The sequence below is a fragment of the Monodelphis domestica genome, chromosome 5, assembly GCF_027887165.1.
Source record: "Monodelphis domestica isolate mMonDom1 chromosome 5, mMonDom1.pri, whole genome shotgun sequence".
Taxonomy (NCBI): domain Eukaryota; kingdom Metazoa; phylum Chordata; class Mammalia; order Didelphimorphia; family Didelphidae; genus Monodelphis; species Monodelphis domestica.
The window spans coordinates 168,770,543-168,792,790 of NC_077231.1; the positions used below are offsets into that span (position 1 = coordinate 168,770,543).

Here is a 22,248-nt window from a genome sequence, read left to right on the forward strand (position 1 = left end):
GAAATGGGAAATGCTGGTGGGGCTGTGAAAAAAAACAGACTTATTAATGTATTACTGGTGGAGCTATGAATAATTTTATCCATTCTAGAACGCAACAAGCTAAGACCTACCACTTATAATACAGTTTTAATATTTGTAAGAAGCTTTACTCTCATTTGAAGAAATTTGAAACTATATTCAAAAAGATACTACTAAATGATACTAAATGATACCACTTATAGGCCTATCTATCCCAGACATAAAAAAAGGAAAAGGTATCTTATATATATGAAAATATTTATAACAGCCTTTTTTAATAATGACAAAACTAAAAGCTAATGCAGTCCCTCATCCTATTGAGAAATGGCTGGACCAATCATGACATATGAATATAATGGAATATTACTGCACCATAGGAAATGACCAAAAAAATGGATAGTTTCAGAGAAACCTAGAAAGACATCTATGAAGGAATACATAGTACAGTGAGAAGAATCAGAACTATATGTGTGTGTGTGTGTGTGTGTGTGTGTGTGTGTGTGTGTGTGTGTGTATAATAGCAACATTGTAAAGACAAATATCCTTGAGAAACTAAAAATTCTAAAGGACTCTAAATTACACTCCCCACATCCTGACGGAGAAGAGGTGAAGACTGAGATATATATATATATTTCTTTATCATAGACAACATAACAGTTTGTTCTGCTTGATTGTGCTTATTTATAATGAGGAATTTTTCTTTTTTTCCAATTTGGGGACAGGGAGAATGGGAAAGATCTTCTAAAAGCTTGTTAACTGAAAAAAATTAACTTCAAAAAAAATAAAAAATTAATTAAAAAAATAAAATCAGTGATAAAATCAACTACTTTTCAGGACATTAAATATCAATGTCAAATTCATTAGGGCATCATTCAAAAAGTTCAAACTGAATGTAAGTAACTCATTTCTAATCTTTAATTCAGTGAAAAGCACTAATATTAATAGAGCTTCTCACAGGAACAAAATCATAAGTCAAATTACTGACAATTAGTTATCATATTATCTATTCTCACCTTGGAATGTCAGAACCTTAGAGATTATCTAATGCAAAGTGTGCAGAAAAGGACCTGAGTATCTATAAAAATACCTCATATATGAAAGAAAGGTCATAATTCCTACAAAATGTACAGAATAACAGAAAACACATTATGCCAGAGTCAAAAAGAACTTCAGAAACCATGTAAACCAGTCCATCTCCCCTCTACAAAATATAAGAATTAATCTGCCTTCACTAGAAAATTTCTGGGGAAGGGAAACCTACTTTGAAGCAGCTAATTCCACTTTGGTGTAACTCTAATTTATAGGAAGGTTATATTTAGTTCCAGCTCAAATCTCTCTCTATGTAGCCCAAAGCTTCTAAATTCTGCCCTTAAGATTGAAACAAAATGAACACTTAAAAGACAATTATCACCTCCACATCTGCCTATTTCTCTAGCCAGTCACTGTTATGGTTTTTAATTATTTATTTTATTTTTCCCCAATTCTTCATAAAAACAATTGTTTACATTAAAAAAAAAACCTGAAATGCTTTCCCCAATTCCAACCCCTGCCACTGAGATAGTAAGTAATCTGATATAGATTTTGCATGTGCAATCACATAAAATATTTTTCCATATTAATCCTCTTTTGAAAGGAAACCTGAACAAAAATTATTTTCACATTTCACTTTTCAGTGAAGAAAAAAAACTTGTTTTGGTGGTTTGAATTCAGATTCCTTCAGTTCTTTCTCTGGAAGCAGATGGCATTTTTTATCATGGGTCTTTTGTTAAACTATCGTATTGCTGAAAATAGCCAAGTTATTCACAGTTGTTACTATGACTGAGGACAATACTTTCTTGCTTCTGTTTATGTCACTCTATATCAGTTCATGTGAGCCTTTCCAGGTTTTTATGAGTTCTTCCTGCTCCATATTTCTAATGGCACAATAATATTTCATTATAATCATATACTATAAATGACTTATCCATTCCTCAATTGATGGGTAGCCCCTCAATTTCAAAAATATTTCCTTTGATTTGCCAACACAATAGAGCTGCTTCAAATATTTTTATAAATACAGGTCCTTTTCCTTTTTTCTTTCTCTTTGGTACAAAAGCCCAGCAACGGTATTGCTTGATCAAAGGATATGTAATGTTTTATGGTCCTTAGGGCACTGATCTAATTTGCTCTCCAAGAGGACTCCCGGGCTAAGACAGCCTCAGAGTAGAAGCAAAGGTCTTCTCCTCAACACCAACAGATATAAAGTGCCTCAAGAGGACAAAAATCAAAATCAGATAATCAAAGGGGCTGTACCATAGGGTGCAGCCTTGAAGTTAGGCAGGGTTTGGGTATTTCCGCACAATTAGGGGGTAAAATTACTCCTACCAAAGCACAAGCTTATTACCCCTCCCCCACTCCACCTAGTCACCACAGAGTTACCCTAAGGGCAGCAAGACTTGGGATGCAGAAAGAGGGCAGAGAGGGGCTGCCCACAGCAAACACAACAGATAGTGAAAAAGAGCCTCAGGGCAAAACTGTACTGTAGCTCAATACAGAGAGCTGCCTACCATCATCATTCAGACTTCTTGCTTGGAAGGGAAGAAAAAATGAACACAGCAATGTCCACCAACACCCAAGAACTACAATAGGTGAGAGAGAGAGAGAGAGAGAGAGAGAGAGAGAGAGAGAGAGAGAGAGAGAGAGAGAGAGAGAGAGAGAGAGAGAGAGAGAGAGAGAGAGAGAGTGAGAGTGAGACAGACAGAGACAGAGACAGAGACAGAGACAGAGACAGAGACAGAGACAGAGACAGAGACTGACCTTGGATAACTTCTATGGAGAAAAACAGCAGACTACAGAAGAGCCAGCAGACAAACAAGCAAACACATCCAAACTTTCCCCCCAAAATGGAAATTGGTCACAAGCTCTCAAAGTACTCAAATTTGAGTTCAAGAACCAAGTTGAATGGGGATATGATTGGGGGTGTAGACTCTAAATAATCACTCTTGTGCAAACATTAATAATATGGAAATAGATTTTGATCAATAACACATGTAAAACCCAGTAGAATTGATCATTGGCTATTAGAGGGATTGGGAGGAGGGTAGGGAAAGAACATGACTCATGTAACAATGGGAAAATATTCTAAATTAATTAATTAAATAAATGAGTGTGATTGAAAATAAATGAATAAATAAGTAAATAGATAAATAAATAGATGAATTGCTCTCCAAAATGTTTGAATCAGTTCACAATTTCCCAAACAATGCATGAGTGTCTCAAATTTCCCACATTCCCTGCAACTTTTGTTATTTTCCTTTTCTGTCATAACGGCCAATCTGATAAGTATAGAACAGTAACTTCAAAATTGTTTTAATTTGTATTTATCTAATTAATAATGCTTTAGAGCATTTTAATAAGACTAGAGATAGCTTTAATTACTTTGAGAACTGACAGTTCATATTCTTTGACCATTTTTCAATTGCAGAATAACTTGTATTCTTATACATTTGACTCATTTATAGATCGATTTCTATACCAAACTGATTATGAATGTTCTGCCCTCTATGAGCCAATTCTAATGAGAGTATGGTTCATGTCATATCCTGCCTGCCATCTTCTCTGTTAGTTCTTTCATACCTCTTTTATGTGAGATAATTTATATTATTCTATGCCTTACTTCCCCTTTCTCCCAAAGCATTTCTCTTTTTCATCTCTTAATTTTATTTTTTCAAATATTATGTCATCATATTCAACTCACACCCTTTCCCTAAATCTACATATACTCCTTCTAACTGTCCTAATAATGATAAAGTTCATAAGATATAAGAATTATCTTCCCATGTAGGGATGTAAATAGTTTAATCTTATTGAATATCTTTTGATTTCCCTTTCCTGTATACCTTTTTATGCTTCTCTTGAGTCTTATATTTGAGTCACAGTCACCACTATGCTGAATATCTTATGTTGAGTTTATCTTACAATATTTCCTGGTCTCATCTCTCCTCTGACATTGCCCAACACCCTGATATAAATCCAAAAGATCTTATACCTGGACTACTGCAATAGGCTGCTAATAACTGTGCCACTTCAAGACTCCCTCTATTCCGATGCATCCTCCATTTAGTCACTAAAGTGATTTTCCTAAAGTGTATAGGTTTAACCATGTTGCCCACTTTCTCACTAATGTCTCACTATTGACTACAGGAATAAATATGAATTTCACTAATAGACAATGAATGAAGACTCTTGACAATTTGACCCCAATATTTCAAATTGTCAAGAGTATTAAATGCCAATTAGAGAATTTCACATTTTCTCCTGAGGGCAATATAGAGAGGCTATGAAATTTAATGAATAAAGGAGGAAAATCTATTTCACAGCTGTGAATAGGCTAGATTCAAGTATCTAGGTGGCACAGTGAATAGATGGCCAAGTAAAGAGTCAGAAAAACCTGAGTTCAAATACAGTCACAAATATTTACCAGTTGTGTGACCCTATGCAAGTGACTTAATCCTGTTTGCCTCAATTTACTCATCTGTAAAAATGAACTAGTGAATAAAATGGCAAAAGATTCCAGGATCTTTGTCAAGAAAATCCCAAATGGAGTCAGAGAATAGACACAACTGAAAATGACTGAACAGCAACAATAGTATAGGCTAGATTAGAATGAAAAGACTTAGATCAGGGAAATCATTTAGGAGGCTAGGACTGAACTAAGGTGTTAGCTGTGTTAGTAGAGAATGGGAATAGATATGAGATGCATAAAGGTTGAAACAAGGTTTGCAAATAATTGCATATGTGGGAGAATTAGTCATATGAAGGTGAGAATGAGGCAAAGTTGTAAATCTATGCAATAAGATAGATGGTCATGTTCTCAACAGAAAGAAGAAAGTGGGGTAGGTTTGAGAGAAATGATAGAGTTGTTTTGTACATGTTGAGTTTGATCTGCTTTACAACTAATCTATGACTGCATATATCAATCTGTGAATCATTTTTTATAAATAATTAAATCCATGAAAGCTGATAAAATTAACTTTTAAATATTATCCTTATAAAGTGAGGGAGTATATAAAGAGAAAAGAAGAACAAAGAGAACACAGGACAAAGCCTTGGAGTGCACCCAAAATTAAGAGGGCATGATGATCCTGCAAAGAAAACCGAAGAGTGGCCAGAAAGAGGAAGAACCAAGAGAGTATTATGAAAATCTTTAGAAGAAAAAAATAAAATTAGAGTGAACTCAGTGTCAGTTGCTACAGAGGATAAAGAAAAATAAGAATTGAAAGAACAACATCAGATATGTAGGAGATCATTGGTAGTTTTGAAAGGATAAATTTGAGTGAGATTAAAAGCAAGAATACAATGAGATAAAAAAGAGAGATAAATAAAGTGAGTATGAACAGCTTTTTTTTTAGAAGCTTACTTGCTTATTGACTATTATGTCAAAAATCCTCCTCCTATGAGTTATTTTCAAATGTCTACCTTTTTTCCCTCAAGTAGTCCGTATATTTATTAACTATGAAGCCACTACAAATTCCCTACAATGGACCCTGTACTAACTAGGCAATTCACACTCCCAAGTAGGTCTTCATTCTTCATTAGGAAATCTTAGGGCAGGGAGGAAGAACTTTTTAGAGACCACATGCCATGCCCCACCCCCAGAGGAAATAAACAGTACAATTCACTAGTGGTATACCTTAACTTACCTCTCTTGGAAGGAAATATATCTAACCAAAAAAAAAAAAATAGTAAGAAAGAAGTTAAGGAGATGAATAAAATTTTAGAAATGTTAGATAGGATAGATCTCTGGAGGAAAATGAATGGGAAGAGAAAGAAATATACCTTTTACTTAGTAGTACATGGCACCTTTAACAAAAATGTCCATGTATTAGAGCAGTGATGGTGAACCTTTCATTGACCATAAGCCATGCTATGAGAAAGTGCTCTCACTGGGCTGCAGGGCAGAAGGTATAGGTGATGTGAAAAAAATGACTTTTTAGTAACAAACTGGAGGGTGGGGGTGTTAAGCACATGCCCACAGAGTACATTCTGTGTGCCATCTTGAACCTATGTGCCATAAGTTCACCATCACTGCCTCAGGGAGAATAGGCAGTTTTTTGATCAAGGAATAAAAACTATCAATAGTCATATGAAAAAAATGTTCTACATCCCTCCTGTGGATTTATTTATTTATTTAATCTTCACATTATTCCTCTAATAAATTTACACATTAAGTTTTCCAAAATTATATGATTTATGTTGTCTCCCTCTCCTTTTCCATCCCTCCTCCCAGAGTTGACAAGCAATTCCACTGGATCATATGTGTATTATCATACAAAATCTATTTCCATATTATTCATTTTTATAAGAGAATTATGTTACAATGTTATAAGGACAAATCATATGTTTTCATTTGCTTTTCTACTCCAACAGTTTTTTCTCTAGAGGTGGATATCATTCTTTTTCGTAAGTCCTTCAGAATTGTTCTGGATCATTGTATTGCTGTTAGTAGCAAAGTCTATAGCATTTGATTATCCCAAAATATTTCAGTTCGTGTGTATGGTATTCTCCTGGTTATGTTTACTTCACTCCATATTGGCTCATGTATGTATGTATTTATGTATGTATGCTACATTTCTCTCTTAAATCTTCCTGTCCATCATTACCTTATAGCACAATAGTATTCTATCCCCATCACATACCAAAATTTGTTCAGACATTCCCCAATTTTAGTTTCCAAAAATTTGCCACCACAAAAACCTCACCTATAAATATTTTTGTGCAAAAAGATCCTTTCCCATTTTTTTTATCTCTCTGGAATACAAACCTAGTAGTAGTGTTGCTGGATTAAAAGGTATACATTATTATATAGCCCTTCGGGCATAATTCCAAATTGCCTTTCGAAATGGTTTTATCAATTCACAACTCCACCAGCAATGCATTACTACCCCAATTTTGCCACACCTCCTCCACCATTTATTATTTTCCTTTACTGTCATATTGGCCAATCTGATAGTTATAAGGTGGTGGTACTAGAGAATTGTTTTAATTTGCATTTCTCTAATCAAGAGGGATTTAGAACATTTTTTCATATTGCTATTGATAGTTTTAATTTCTTCATCTAAAAACTGCCTATTTATATCCTTTGACCATTAATCAATTGGGGAATAACTTGCTTTCTTATAAATTTCACTTAATCCTTTATCAGAGAAAATTATTTTTAAAATTTTTTTATTTTGTTGCTTCCCTTCCAATCTTGGTTGCATTAGTTTTGTTTTACAGAACCTTTTTAATTTAATATAATCAAAATTATTCATTTTATGTCTTATAATGTTCTTTATCTTCTATTTGGTCATAAATTCTCCCATTTTCCATAGATCTGACAGGGTATTTTATTCCACTAATTTACTTATATCATCACTCTTTATGTTTAAATCATACACCAATTTTGACCTTATCATGGTATAGAGTGTGAGATATTTATCTAAACCTAATTTTCGACATACTGTTTTCCAATTGTCTCAGCAGTATTTGTCAAATATAGAGTTTTTATCCCAAAAGCTTGGATCTTTAAGTTTATCAAGCTCAAGATTGATCTGGTCATTTACCCCTAAACTATTCCAATAATTGACCATTCTATTTCTTAGCCAGCACCATACTGCTTTGATAATTACTGCTTAATAGTACAGTTTAAGATCTGGTACTGCTAGGTCACCTTCCTTGACTTTTTCTTCATTAATTCCCTTGATATTCTTGATCCTTCATTCTTCCGGATGAATTTTGTTATTATTTTTTCTAGTTTTCTAAAAGAATTTTTGGTAGTTTGACTGATATGGCACTGTATAAATTAACTTAGGTAGAATTGTCATTTTTATTCTATTTGCTTGGCCTACCCATGAGTAATCAAAATTTTTCCAATTGTTTATATCTGACCTATCTGTGTGGAAAATGTTTTGTAATTGTATTCATTTAATTCCTATGTTTGTCTTGGCAAGTAGATTCTCAAGTATTTCATATTGTCTAGAGTTATTTTAAAAGAATTTTCTCTTTCTATTTCTTACTGCTAGACTTTGGTATTATACAGAAATTCTCAAAAATTATTATATCAACTAGTTCTTTAGTTCATTTTCTAGGATTCTCTAAGTATACCAGCATACCATCTGCTAAGAGTTATTGTTTAGTTACCTCATTTCCTATTTTAACTCCTATATCTTCCTATTCTAATGAGCCCTTTCCATCCTCTTACAAAACTGCTTTATAGAAACTGTGAGAAGACAGTGGAGTAGGGTATGAAGCTTTCTTGTCCTCCTAAACCCCCCCCACAAACAACAACAAAAATTACCCATAAAATCAACATTAAAACCTGCAAAAAAAAATAGGAAATGGGAGAGAAGCTGAACAGTCATGTGCAACTAGGAAGAAAGCTTCTGACATCTCTGGCCTCAGTCTCATGGGCTCTACAGACAAAACAGAGAAAAAAGAGAGAAAATATAAAGCAGCCCAGAGGACAGTATTAGCAACTTCAATTTATTTGCAGAGCTGAGGAACCTGCTTCCTCAAGGACACCACTGAAAATCATGCAGGTGGAGGGCCCTAGAAGTATCAGGAACCCAGGATGGGAACTGAAGGAGTAAACACCTCTGAGTCCATGCCAGGTCCTAAAGACAAGAACTCAAGCCTCATTTCTAACAAATGAGGGTCTTTGGAGGCCTGAAAATGTCAGACTGAATACCTGTTCTGTCCAGGGTTGTACTGGATAAGAACGGAAGAAGAAGTAGCAAGGAAAACAGAGTCCTGCTTGTTACCAAAGGAGAGAACTGGCCATGGTCTAGGGCTGGAGCCCCCTGAGGTCAATAATCAAATAGGATCTAGAAAAAAACAAACCAACACAGAACAAAAAAAAAGTTCCTGAAACCTGAAATAATATATATCAACAGAGCAAGAACGCTGGGACTCCAGAAAAGTCTATTGGCCTGGCCAATAAAGCTTTACATTAATAAATATGAGCAAGGAAAGGAAAGAGAATCCAATTATTGATAGCTATTATAGGGATAGAGAAAATCTCAGCTCAAATTCAGATAACAGGAAACTAAAAATATCTATTTCCAAAAAATAGCAAAGAAATACCATAAGGGGCCACAAACTCAAAAAGCTTTTGGAAGAGCTCTAAAACAGCTTCAAAAAACAAAGGAGAGATGGAGGAAAAATTGGAAAACATAAAAATAATACAAGAAAAACAAGAAAATTATGAAAGATCACCCAAATGGAAAAAGACATCCAGAAATCAAGGAAGAAAATAATGTATTAGGAACTAGAATTGGACAAGGAGAAAATTTCCTAAGACAACAAGAAATAAAAAAAGCAATCAAAAGAATGAAATAATAGAAGAGAATATAAAATATCTTACCACAAAAACAAATGACCTAGAAAATAAAGAAGAGACAACAGAATAGTCAGTCTCAGAAAGTTAAGATTTTTCAAAAAGAATGTAGATACCATACTCCAAAAAAATCGTCAAAGTAAACTGACCAGAAATTTTAGAAACAAAGGGTTAAAACATAAATTGAAAGAATTGACTGATCACCTCAGAGACCCAATGATGAAAATTCACAGGAAAATCATTGCTAAATTCTATAGCCTCAAGGTTAAATTGAAAATATTACAAGTCACAAGGAGAAAAAATAATTTAAATACTATGGAGTTATAGTCAGAATATCACAAGACTTAGCAGCTACAACATTCTGAAGGATATAGAACATAGCATTTCACAGAGCAAAAGAATTGGGCTTACAACCAAGAATAACATATCCAGCAAAGATGAGAATTAGAATAATTATAAAAGGGAAAAAGCAGACATTTAATGAATTAAAGGAATTTCAAGTATTTCTGGGGAAAAAATCAAAATTCAGCAGAAAATTTGATCTATAAGAAACCTACAAAGTGTGAATCTTGAAATTTCTCAGACTTGTGAATGTTAAAAATTTCCCCATTGGGGAATTCTCCATTGGAACAATCCCCTACTGGGAACATTCCCCATTTAAAATGTGAGAACTCTACTTGGATCAGAAATGGGAGGACCTCTACTCCACCATACTTAGGACTGCTTTAGGGGAGAAAACTCCTTGATGAACAATGGAAAGTACTTAAACCCATACTTAAGCCATGCCTATTTTTAGAATTATTACCAAAGGGTGCTAAGTACCTATAAAGGTCAGGCAACTTGTGAACTTATAAGGAGCAAAGAGTTGAAAACTTACTCAGAGCTTTCCTGATGTGAATTACTCAGAAGTTTTAGTCTACCCAGAAAAGGTGAGAGCAAGATGTGAATTAAGAAGGTGATAAACAAAATGTGAATTAAGAATGGTCTGTCCTTTGAAAAACGTCTACTGTGATTGGTAGAAGTAAGAATTTAGGGGAGGTGACAAAGGAGGAAATACCCTTTAAAAGGAGACCAAAAGTTCTCTCTGAAGACAGTCAGCTGGGAAAGGCTGCCTTGAAGGGTCTCTCTCGAGACTCAGTCTGAAACATTCAGATTGAAGATTGAGCTGGTGAAAGCAGCTGAGATGATGCTGGCCTGGTGTCACTAGAATCCTTGCTTCGCAGATCTTGTGGTGAGTGATTAAAGACTGACTGATCTCTTTATTAAGACTCAGGTCTAGGCCATGTTGGCTTAAGGCCCTTCATACTTATTCCTTTCTTACTCTTTCTCTCTTTCTTTAATTCCTCATTGTATTATTAATTAAATTCTCTATAAAACCCAGTTGACTTGGGTATATTCATAATTGGGAATATTTCCTTGGTGACCACCTTATATTGATCTTAAAACAAGACACTGTAGTGAAAACATTTTCTGTGGTCACAATTTACTCACCCACTCTTATAACTCTTACAATTTATGTCTCCCACCATTTTAACTGTCACAGTTTATGGTTCTCACTCTTTTAAATGCCACAAAAGGCAATGAAAGACTAATCATAAGCAACCCATGAGGTCAAGTTCTTTGATTCTGGCATGGGAAAATGTCATCTACAATCCCTAGGAATGGAATCATTGCCTGAGTATTCTGAAGGGACATATGGATAAAAGAATTCAAATTGAGGGAATGTAATGGACTGAGCTGAAATGGTAGTAGAATAAACCAGGGGGAATCAGGGTAGAATGGCCATTTCATAGCAAGGAAAAATGAGTGGAAGAACAACCACAGAGAAGGGAAGGAGGGAATGGAGAGCTAGGAGTACTAGAATTCAACTCTCATCAAAACTAGGATAAAGAGAACAACATACACAATGAGAAGGGTAAATTTTTTCTTAATGTACAGAGAAACAAAAGGGAATGGGGGATGGAATAAAGGAAGAACTGGGAAGAAAAGAAAGACAAGGAGATAAGAAAAGGGAGGGAGGGATACCTAAAGGATAGTACTAATCAAGAGATAGTGGTAGTGGGGTAAGGTGGGAGGATGAGGGAATCAAGAAGTAGGAGGACACAGCCAGGGGATAAGGAAGGGATTTGGAGGAAAATGGGTAGAATAAGAAATAAAAGATAAGAAACAAAAAATAATGGTGTGACCTTTGGAAAGGTGATCCAAGTAGGAACAAGAAGGGCATCAAAAAGGATATGAGAGACAATTGAGAAAGGAGGTGAACAGGACAGCTACTGGTCAAAGGAAACTAGATATCTGAGCAAGGATGAGTCAAAAGGAAAGGAAAGGGGGTTACAAACAGTGAGGAGGAACACAGTACATAGAAACTGACAACTAGTAACTGTGACATTGAGTGTAAAGGAAAGAATTCACCAATGGAAAGAAAATGGTCAAAAGAAAGGATCAAAAAACAGGATCTGGTGCGGAGTCAATATGGTGGCTTAGGAGCAGCAATAGTTCAGACCTCTGAATACCCTTCCTTACCGATCACAAACTAAACGCTCCTAGGGGACTAAAAATCAGACCTAACAACAAAACGGATGCAAGGAACCCTCCTGTGGACTCAATCCAAAAGGTATGCCCCCACAAAAACAGGAATCTGAGAATACTCGGGTTTAAGGAGAAGGCAGAAGGAAGGTGACAGGACCCCTCCCCCCACACCCAAAGCGCTGAGCCCCCAGGAGCAGCGGGAACCTCTGAGCAGACAAATGTGCTGGTCTAGAGGGTGTAACTTGTGGGCAGGGCTGTGCCAGGCTCAGAGCGTCCAACCAAAAGAATGAAAAAACTGAGGAAAATATGAAGCTTCTCATCCACAAAACAGAGGATTTAGAAAATCATTCGAGGAGAGACAATTTAAGAATCATTGGTCTACCAGAAGACCATGACAAAAGAAAAACCCTAGACATAATACTACAGGAAATTATTCAAGAAAACTGCCCCGATATCCTAGAACAAGAGGGAAAAGTGGAGATTGAAAGAATCCACAGATCACCTCCTGTACTTAATCCCCAACTGACAACACCCAGGAATGTTATAGCCAAATTCAAGAACTATCAGACCAAAGAAAAGATATTACAAGCTGCCAAGAAGAAGTCATTCAGATACCATGGAACCACAGTGAGGATAATGCAGGATCTGACTGCATCCACACTGAAAAACTGAAAGGCATGAAATATGATATTCTAGAAAGCAAGGGAACTAGGTCTACAACCAAGAATCAAAAATCAAATACCCAGCAAAACTGACTATATTCTTACAGGGGAAAGTATGGTCATTCAAAAAAATAGAAGAATTCCAACAATTTGTAAAGAAAAGACCAGACCTGAACAGAAAAGTTGATGTCCAAGCACAGCACTTGATCAAGAGAATCATAAAAAGATAATTAAAAAAGAGGGGAAAAAGAAAAACAAAAGAAAACATCGCAAAAAAAATTTTTTGAGAGACACAATCGGTTAAAATGATATGTGTCCCTGTAAGAAAAGTCATTGGTAACTCTAAAAAAACTGTAGTTATCACCTGAGTAGCTAGAAGAACTACACTTAGAGGGAACCTAGACAAACTGTATAGGATGAAAGGACACGGCATAAATAGGTCTATAGATATATGCATGCATAAATGCATATACGTGTGTGTGTGTGTGTGTGTGTGTGTGTGTGTGTGTGTGTGTGTATAAAAGAGAAAAAAGAGGTTAATACTAAAAGAAATGGGAAAAGAAACAAATGGGGGTAAATTTATACGTCACAAAGAAGCTCATGGCGGGAGGGGGGATAACATCAATACACTGGAAGGGTAAAGAGGTCGGAGATAGGAAATACTCAACTCTTACATGCTTTGAACTTTACCCAAAGAGGGAATAACAATCCAATCCATTGGGGCAGAGAACAGACTTGCACCCTATAGGGGAGTAAAAGGGTAACAAACGGACTGGTGGGGAGGTAAGCAATACAAGGGAGCGAGAGGGTGGGGGGGCGTAATTTTAGGAAGACTACAGAGAAAATAAGGGGGGAATAAGAAGAAGGGGGTAGAAAGGGAAGTAAAATAAGGGCGGGAACTAGGAGAACTGATTAAAAACAAACATTGGTGTAGAAAGAGAAATAGTGAAAGAAGAAAAGGCAGGACCAGGAGTAGAAATCAAAATGCTGGGTAATACATAGCTAGTAATCATAACTTTGAATGTGAATGGAATGAACTCACCCATAAAACGCAAGCGAATAGCAGAGTAGATTAGAATCCAAAACCCTACCATATGCTGTCTGCAAGAAACACACATGGGGAAGAAAGATATGCATAGGGTGAAAGTAAGAGGATGGAGCCAAACCTATTGGGCACCAACTGATAAAAAGAAGGCAGGTGTCTCAATCATGATATCTGACAAAGCCAAAGTAAAAATAAATCTAGTTAAAAGAGATAGGAAAGGTAATTACATCCTGATAAAAGGCAGTATAGACAATGAGGAAATATCTGTACTCAACATGTATGCACCAAATGGCATAGGATCCAAATTTCTAAAGGAGAAACTAGAGAAGCTCAAGAATAAAATAGATAGAAAAACTATACTAGTGGGAGATCTGAATCTTCCTCTATCTGAACTAGATAAATAAAACCAAAAAATAAGAGGTGAGAGAAGTGAATGAAATCTTAGAAAAATTAGAGTTAGTAGACATGTGGGGAAAAATAAATAGGGACAAAAAGGAATTTACCTTCTTTTCAGCAGCACATGATACATTCACAAAAATTGACCATGTATTAGGGCATAAAAACATTGCAAACAAGTGCAATAGAGAAGAAATAAAAAATACAACCTTCTTAGACCACAATGCAATGAAAATAATAATTAGTAAGGGTACATGGAGAGGTAAATCAAAAATTAATAGGAAATTAAACGATACGATTCTCCAAAACAAGCTAGTTAAGGAACAAATCATAGAAACAATTAATAACTTCATTGAAGAAAATGACAATGGTGAGACATCCTTTCAAAACCTATGTGATGCAGCCAAAGGAGTACTCAGAGGGAAATTTATATCCTTGAGTTCATATATAAACAAATTAAGAAGGGCAGAAGTCAATGAATTCGGCATGCAAATTAAAAAACTAGAAAGTGAACAAATTAAAAATCCTGAGTTGAAGACTAAATTAGAGATCCTAAAAATCAAAGGAGAAATCAATAAAATTGAAAGTCAAAGAACTATTGATTTAATAAATAAGACTAGAAGCTGGTACTTTGAAAAAAACAAATAAAATAGACAAAGTACTAGTCAGTCTAATTAAAAAAAAGGAAAGGAAAAAACCAAATTGACAATATCCAAGATGAAAAGGGAAGCCTCACCTCTAATGAAGAGGAAATTAAGGCAATCATTAAAAACTACTATGCCCAATTATATGGCAACAAATATGGCAATCTAGATGATATGGATGAATACTTACAAAAATATAAATTGCCTAGACTAAATGAGGAATAAATAAATTACCTAAACAACCCCATTTCAGAAAAAGAAATTGAACAAGCCATCAAAGAACGCCCTAAGAAAAAATCCACAGGTCCAGATGGATTCACAAATGAATTCTATCAAACATTCAAAGAACAACTAATCCCAATATTGTACAAACTATTTGACAAAATAAGCCAAGAAGGGGTTCTACCAAATTCTTTTTACTACACAAACATGGTACTGATCCCAAAGCCAGACAGGTCAAAAACAGAGAAAGAAAACTATAGGCCAATCTCCACTATGACCAGGCAGGATTCATACCAGGAATGCAAGGATGGTTCAATATTAGGAAAACCATCCACATTAATTGAGCATATTAACAAGCAAACCAACAAAAATCACATGATTATCTCAATAGATGCAGATAAAGCCTTTGATAAAATACAACACCCAATCCTATTAAAAACACTAGTAAGTATAGGAATAGAAGGGCCTTTCCTAAAAATAATAAACAGTATATATCTAAAACCACCAGCAAACATCATCTGCAATGGGGATAAACTCAAAGCCTTCCCAATAAGAGTGGAGTAAAACAAGGATGCCCATTATCACCTTTATTTAACACTGTACTAGAAACACTAGCAGTAGCAATTAGAGAAGAAAAAAAAATGAAGGTATCAAAATTGGCAATGAGGAGACCAAGCTGTCACTCTTTGCAGATGATATGATGATTTACTTAAGGAATCCTAGAGAATCAACCAAAAAGCTAGTTGAACTAATCAACAACTATAGCCAAGTTGCAGGATACAAAATAAACCGGCACAAGTCATCAGCATTTCTATATATCTCCAACCTAGTTCAGCAGAAAGAATTAGAAAGAGAAATACCACTTAAAGTCACCCGAGACAATATAAAATAGGAACTATATGAACACAACTACAAAACACTCTCCACACAATTAAAACTAGATCTAAAAATTGGAAAAACATTGATTGCTTATGGGTGGGATGAGTTAACATAATAAAAATGACCATCCTACCCAAACTTATCTATCTATTTGGTGCCATACCCACTGAACTACCAAAAAACTTCTTTACTGAATTAGAAAAAAAACATAATCAAAGTTCATTTGGAAGAACAAAGGATCGAGGATATCCAGTGAAATAATGAAAAAAAAAATACAATGGAAGGTGGCCTTGCAGTCCCAGATCTCAAACTATATTACAAAGCAGTGGTCATCAAAACAATTTGGTACTGGCTAAGAGACGCTCAGCAAGACAGTCTATGACAAATCCAAAGACCCCAGCTTTTGGGACAAAAATCCACTATTTGATAAAAACTAATAGGAAAATTGGAAGACACTGTGGGAAAGATTAGGTTTGGATCAACACCTCACACCCTACACCAAGATAAACTCAGAATGGGTGAATGACTTGAATATAAAGAAGGAAACTATAAGTAAATTAGGTGAACACAGAATAGTAGACATGTCAGACCTTTGGGAAGAGAAAGATTTTAAAACCAAGCAAGACTTGGAAAAAGTCACAAAATGTGAAATAAATAATTTTGACTGCATCAAATTAAAAAGTTTTTGTACAAACAAAACCAATGTAACTAAAATTAGGAGGTAAGCAACAAATTGGAAAACAATCTTTATAACAAAAACCTCTGACAAAAGTCTAATTACTCAAATTTATAAAAAGCTAAACCAGTTGTACAAAAAATCAAGCCATTCTCCAACTGATAAATGGGCAAGGGACATAAATAGGCAGTTTTCAGTTAAGGAAATCACAACTATTAATAAGCACATGGAAAAGTGTTCTAAATCTCTTATAATCAGAGAGATGCAAATCAAAACAACTCTGAGGTATGACCTCACACCTAGCAGATTGGCCAACATAATAGCAAAGGAAAGTAATGAATGCTGGAGGGGATGTGGCAAAGTTGGGACATTAATGAATTGCTGGTAGAGTTGTGAATTGATCCAACCATTCTGGAGGGCAATTTGGAACTATGCCCAAAGGGTCGCTAAAAGACTGTCTGCCCTTTGATCCAGCCATAGCACTGCTGGGTTTGTACCCCAAAGAGATAATAAGGAAAAAGACTTGTACAAGAATATTCATAGCTGCGCTCCTTGTGGTGGCCAAAAATTGGAAAATGAGGGGATGCCCTTCAATTGGGGAATGGCTGAACAAATTGTGGTATATGTTGGTGATGGAATACTATTGTGCTCAAAGGAATAATAAAGTGGAGAAATTCCATGGAGACTGGAACAACCTCCAGGAAATGATACAGAGTGAGAGAAGCAGAACCAGGAGAACATTGTACAGAGACTGATACACTGTGGTATAATCGAACGTAATGGACTTCTCCATTAGTGGCAATGCAATTTCCCTGAACAATCTGCTGGGATCTATGAGAAAAAACACCATCCTCAAGCAGAAGACAAACTGTGGGAGCAAAAACACCGTGGAAAGGCAACTGCTTGACTACAAGGGTGGAGGGGATATGATTGAGGAGAGACACTAAATAAGCACCCTATTGCAAATACCAACAACATGGAAATTGGTTTGGAGCAAGGACACATGTGATACCCAGTGGAATCACGTGTCGGCTAAGGGAGGGGTGGCAGGATGGGAAGGGGGGAGGAAAAGAAAATGATCTTTGTTTCCAATGAATAATGTTTGAAAATGACCAAATAAAATAATGTTTAAAAGAAAAAAAAAACAGGACCTGACAACATGTTGTTCACATGAAATACACTGAAAGTGAGAACCATGTGAAAACTGAAGGTAAGGGCCTGGAGCAGAATATACTATGCCTCAAAGGACCCAGAGAAGGCAGGGGTAGCAGTGTCATAATCTCTGATAGAATTAGGTCTAAAATGGATATAAGTGGAAGGGATAAACAAGGTAATTCTATTATGTTGAGAAGGGGACTTCTATGGATAATGAAGCATTATTAATAATGGACCTATATGCACCAAGTGTTATAGCGCCCAGGTTTTAAAAGGAAAAACTTAATGAGATATAGATGGAAATAAACATCAAAATAATAACAGCAACACTTTTAATGTCTCCTCTTAGAACTGGATAAATCTAACAAAAACAAACAAACAAAAAAAAACAAGCAAGAAATTAAGGAGATGAATAGAACATTAAATAAGTTAAATCAGAGAGATATCTGAAGAATCCTCACATTCCAGCATGGGGTTTGTTGTAGAGGTAAGTTTGAGTGTACACATAACCCAAACATAGTTTCTGATGGCTTAGAGAGCATAATATTCTGTAAAAGTCTTACTTTAACATTCATCATACCAAACTTGTGAGGGTAGCCATCGGGTCGTCGTGGACCCCTGGTGAACTAGGGCTTTGCTCACCCAGCATGTGAAGACTGCTTCGGCCAAACAGAAGGAAGAAACCAACAAGAAGGTTCAACGGCTGAGAGGGCAATGCAGCAAGGCACTGTGGAGTGCTTAGGACATGTTGGAGCACAAAAGACCACATGGCCATCCATTGCAGCTGAGGAAGTCTCCAGGTGTAACGACTTTTCATGCCAATGGACCCAGGCTTCCAACGCTGAGAGAGTGGGACTGTCTCTGTGCATCGACTTTTCCACTTAAATCTTCATGCACAAGTGTCTTTGTGCATAAAAACGCACAAAGACAATCGTCATCCTTGGTTACCGAGAGACTACTATCATACCAAACTTGCATTCCTGTGGGGTTCGGGCACTGGAACAAAGTTCCACTGAGTATGACCAAGCTGTAAAGCCTTGTTTTTAGAAAGAGTATGGTCCTGAAAAACAGATTGTGTCTACTACCCAAAGACCAACCTAGCAAAATATGGTCCTGGTAATTAATATATGTCAACTGAGATCTAGAGAGGCCAAAGTAATCAAATTAAAGCAGACAGAAACCTGGAGAAACGGGCCTAATATCACATTGCTAGAGAAGCTATGGCTTTTATTTTAAGAAAACAAGATGGAAATATACATTAAGAAATGTAAAGTTGTTCATACATACCATTGACATAGGAATCCCATTACTAAGGTTAGACCCTAAGGAGATTACTGAGGGAAAAACCTGTATTATATACGAAAATATTCATGGAAGCTTTGTTATGACAAAATATTTGGAAATAACACAAGTGCAATGAATGGGAGAAAAGGCTGAATAGATTGTGATATCTGAATGTAATTGATTGTAATATATTATTAGAAATGACAAATATTAGAAATATAAAGAAAATGAGGGAAATATGTGAAAAGAAAAGAGAATAATACATACCATTATTAATTTTTAAAAAGAATAGCCACAAAATCAAGAGGAAAAAATATTCAAGTAAAACAAATCCAAAGAGAACTCAAAAGCAGAGGATATTCATATTTGCATATATAATTTATAACATTTTAAACAAATTATAAACAATGGGGAATTTGTGGGTTTATACATAATATTTTTATACATTTGTTAAGTGTTTTTTGTTGGCAGTGGTGATTGTTAAGTATATAATTTTAAAAATGAATAAATTTTAAAATTGCTTTACAAATGATTCCCAAATCTATATTTCCAATCCTGATCTCTTTTAAAGCAAAGACACCTATTTTCATCTCTCTAAAGTACAATATTGCTCAGAAGTCTCACAAGAACCTCAAACTCAAAAGTTAAAAAACAAACTTATCAGCTATCCTACTCCTCCCTCCTGACTTCATTATGTTTAAGGCACAGCACAATGATTTGTTCATGAGAGACACATGATAAATGTTTACATTTATGACCTAACTTTGGACAAGTCATTTTATCTCTCTAGATCTCATTTTTCTCATCTGTAAAATGAGGGAGTTGGATTAGATTATTTCTACATTCCTTTTCAGCTCTCAATCTATGGTCCTATCTATTTTTGATGTATTCCCTTAATTTAATTCTCTGAATTTGACGTGCAGGAAGTCCAGATATGAGATTTGATCAACGTACAGAATACCCTACAAAGACACTGATTGGTAACCCATTTCTAACTTAAAGTTTTAGAGAGATGCCTAGAAAATTGAAAATTAAGTAATTTGTTCATAAGTCCCATCACCAGGATACAAAAAATGGAACTTGAATCCATATCTTCCTAAATTCAAGTCCAGCCCTCTAAGCCATGCTGCCTCATATATGAAATATTATCATTAAATGGGATGTTCTTCATATATTGATTTGTAAGGATATTCCACATTTATATTAACAGATAATCTCAAAATGCATTTTCCTGTGTATTTTCTTTTTAACTACAATTGTATTACCACAATTTATCTAACACTTAACAATGTATAGGAACCATATCAACAATAGCATACTACTGGTGGTACTGGTAACAAATTGGTTGCAATTTCTAACTAAAATTTAAATAGATCTGTATTTATCCCTTAGAAAGTAGACAAAGGTGCTGACAATTTAGCCATCAAAAATATTCTTTCTTGAACTGTGTCATGTTCAATAGTTAAGAAAAACAGTACAGCTATAATTCTCTTAGCATACTGTATATATTCAATTTTCACATAAACCTGATGAGGTTTTATATATCTAATGCTAACAGAAAGTGAGGATTCAAATGACAAAGAGGTTGAAGTTCAATCTAAATAAGATGAACAGCATTTAAATACAGAGGGAAATAGAAGTAGTGCTAGATGAAATATGAATCACATGCAAAACAACTAGATTTTTTTAATGGCCTTATATTGAAATCCTCGTAGGAAACTGGAGCTCTACATGAAATTTTTCATATTAGCAAAGTCTAAAAAGAGAAAAACCCTGTCTCCCATTTCACTAGGGTATCATAAGGGTTTAGATGCTTCAGGGGGGTTGGTTTTCTTAGGTAAATAAGATAAATCCTTAAGTATCTTCCAATAAGAACTACTGACCTAAGCCACTCAATACAATTATCCTGGCTCCTTTAGTTTTATAAAGGTGAGACTGTGCCTCTCTGTAGAATCTAGGAACAGACATTAGCATGGTATTATAACAGTGTCATGGCACACATAGCTGTTTGGTTAACAGAAGTTCATTCAAAGGAGTAGCCTAACCACCTACATTGGTACAAGTCACCATCTGGCACAACTAATAATTGGCCAACATTTAGGATATTGGTAATTTTCTCCCTCATCCTAATCCCCCTACTTTCCACAAAAGGAATGTCCTCAGACAAAAGTTGATATAGTATAAGAAATCACCAAAACAAAGAAGATAATTATCTCCTTTTATGGATAAGAAATCATTAAGAGTTTCCAACTTTCCATAAACTTAAATCCTCCAATCTAAACTAACCTGGATCTGGAAATATCATGTAGGAATTTAACTTCAAAAATCACATACATACAATTTGAATCACCACAGAAAATATATTATTGTGACATGTAATATGAAATATACCAGAACTAAATATAGCTGTGAAAAAGATAACAAAGCCAAAGCATGTGACATGTCTTACTGCTGCTCTAGACATCTTACCTAAATTACCATATAATCTTCAAGTAAATAAATAATAATCATAAATGATATAAGATGTGGCAAATATTCTATTTTAGTAATGTTTTGTTTTCCCCAAATTACATGTAAAAATACTTTTTGGCATTCATTTTTCTTAAATTTTAAGTTCCAAATTCTCTTCCTCTCTCCCTAACCTCCCCCTTCCCTGAGATGGCAGCAATCTGATAAAGGTTACATATGTGAGATCTTATAAAATTGAGTTCCATATTAATCCTTTTGTAGAAGAAAACTCAAATCCAACAAAAGGAAAAAAAAGTAAAGAAAGTTAAAAATAGTAAATTTCAATCTACATTGAGAGTCTATCAGTTCTTTCTTTGGAGACAGATGGCATTTTTCATCATGAGTCCTTAGGGATTATCTTAGATGATCATATTGCTGAGAATAGCAGTCATTCATAATTGTTCATCATATAATATTGTTACTATCTACAATGTTCTTTTGATTCTTCTCATTTCAACTCTGCATCATTTTCTGTGTCTTTCCAGGTTTTTCTGTAATCCTTCTGCTCATCATTTCTTATAGCACAATATTACTCCATTAGAGTCATATAGCACAATTTGTTCAGCCATTCCCCACTTGATATGGCAACCTCTCAACTTCAAATTGTTTGTCACCACAAGAGTTATTTTGAATATTTTGGTACATATAAGTTCTTTTTATTAATCTCTTTGGACACATACCTAGTAAGTCATATTGCTAGGACAAAGGTATGTATAGTTTTATAGCTGCTTGGGTGTAATTCCAAATTTAGGGCATAGTTCCAAATTCCTCAAAGAATAGCTAGATTAGGTCACAACTCCATTAACAATACATTAGTTTCCCAGTTTTTCCACATTCCATCCAACATCTATCATTTTTCTTTCTGAAATATTAGG

At 35.1% G+C, this 22,248-nt stretch overlaps 1 protein-coding gene across 11 annotated transcripts in view; it reads right to left on the minus strand.

Annotated features, from left to right (window-relative positions):
- The window catches only part of SRPK2 (SRSF protein kinase 2), a 344,030-nt gene that overhangs the window by 223,350 nt on the left and 98,432 nt on the right, over positions 1–22,248 (minus strand). The window lies entirely within an intron of this gene.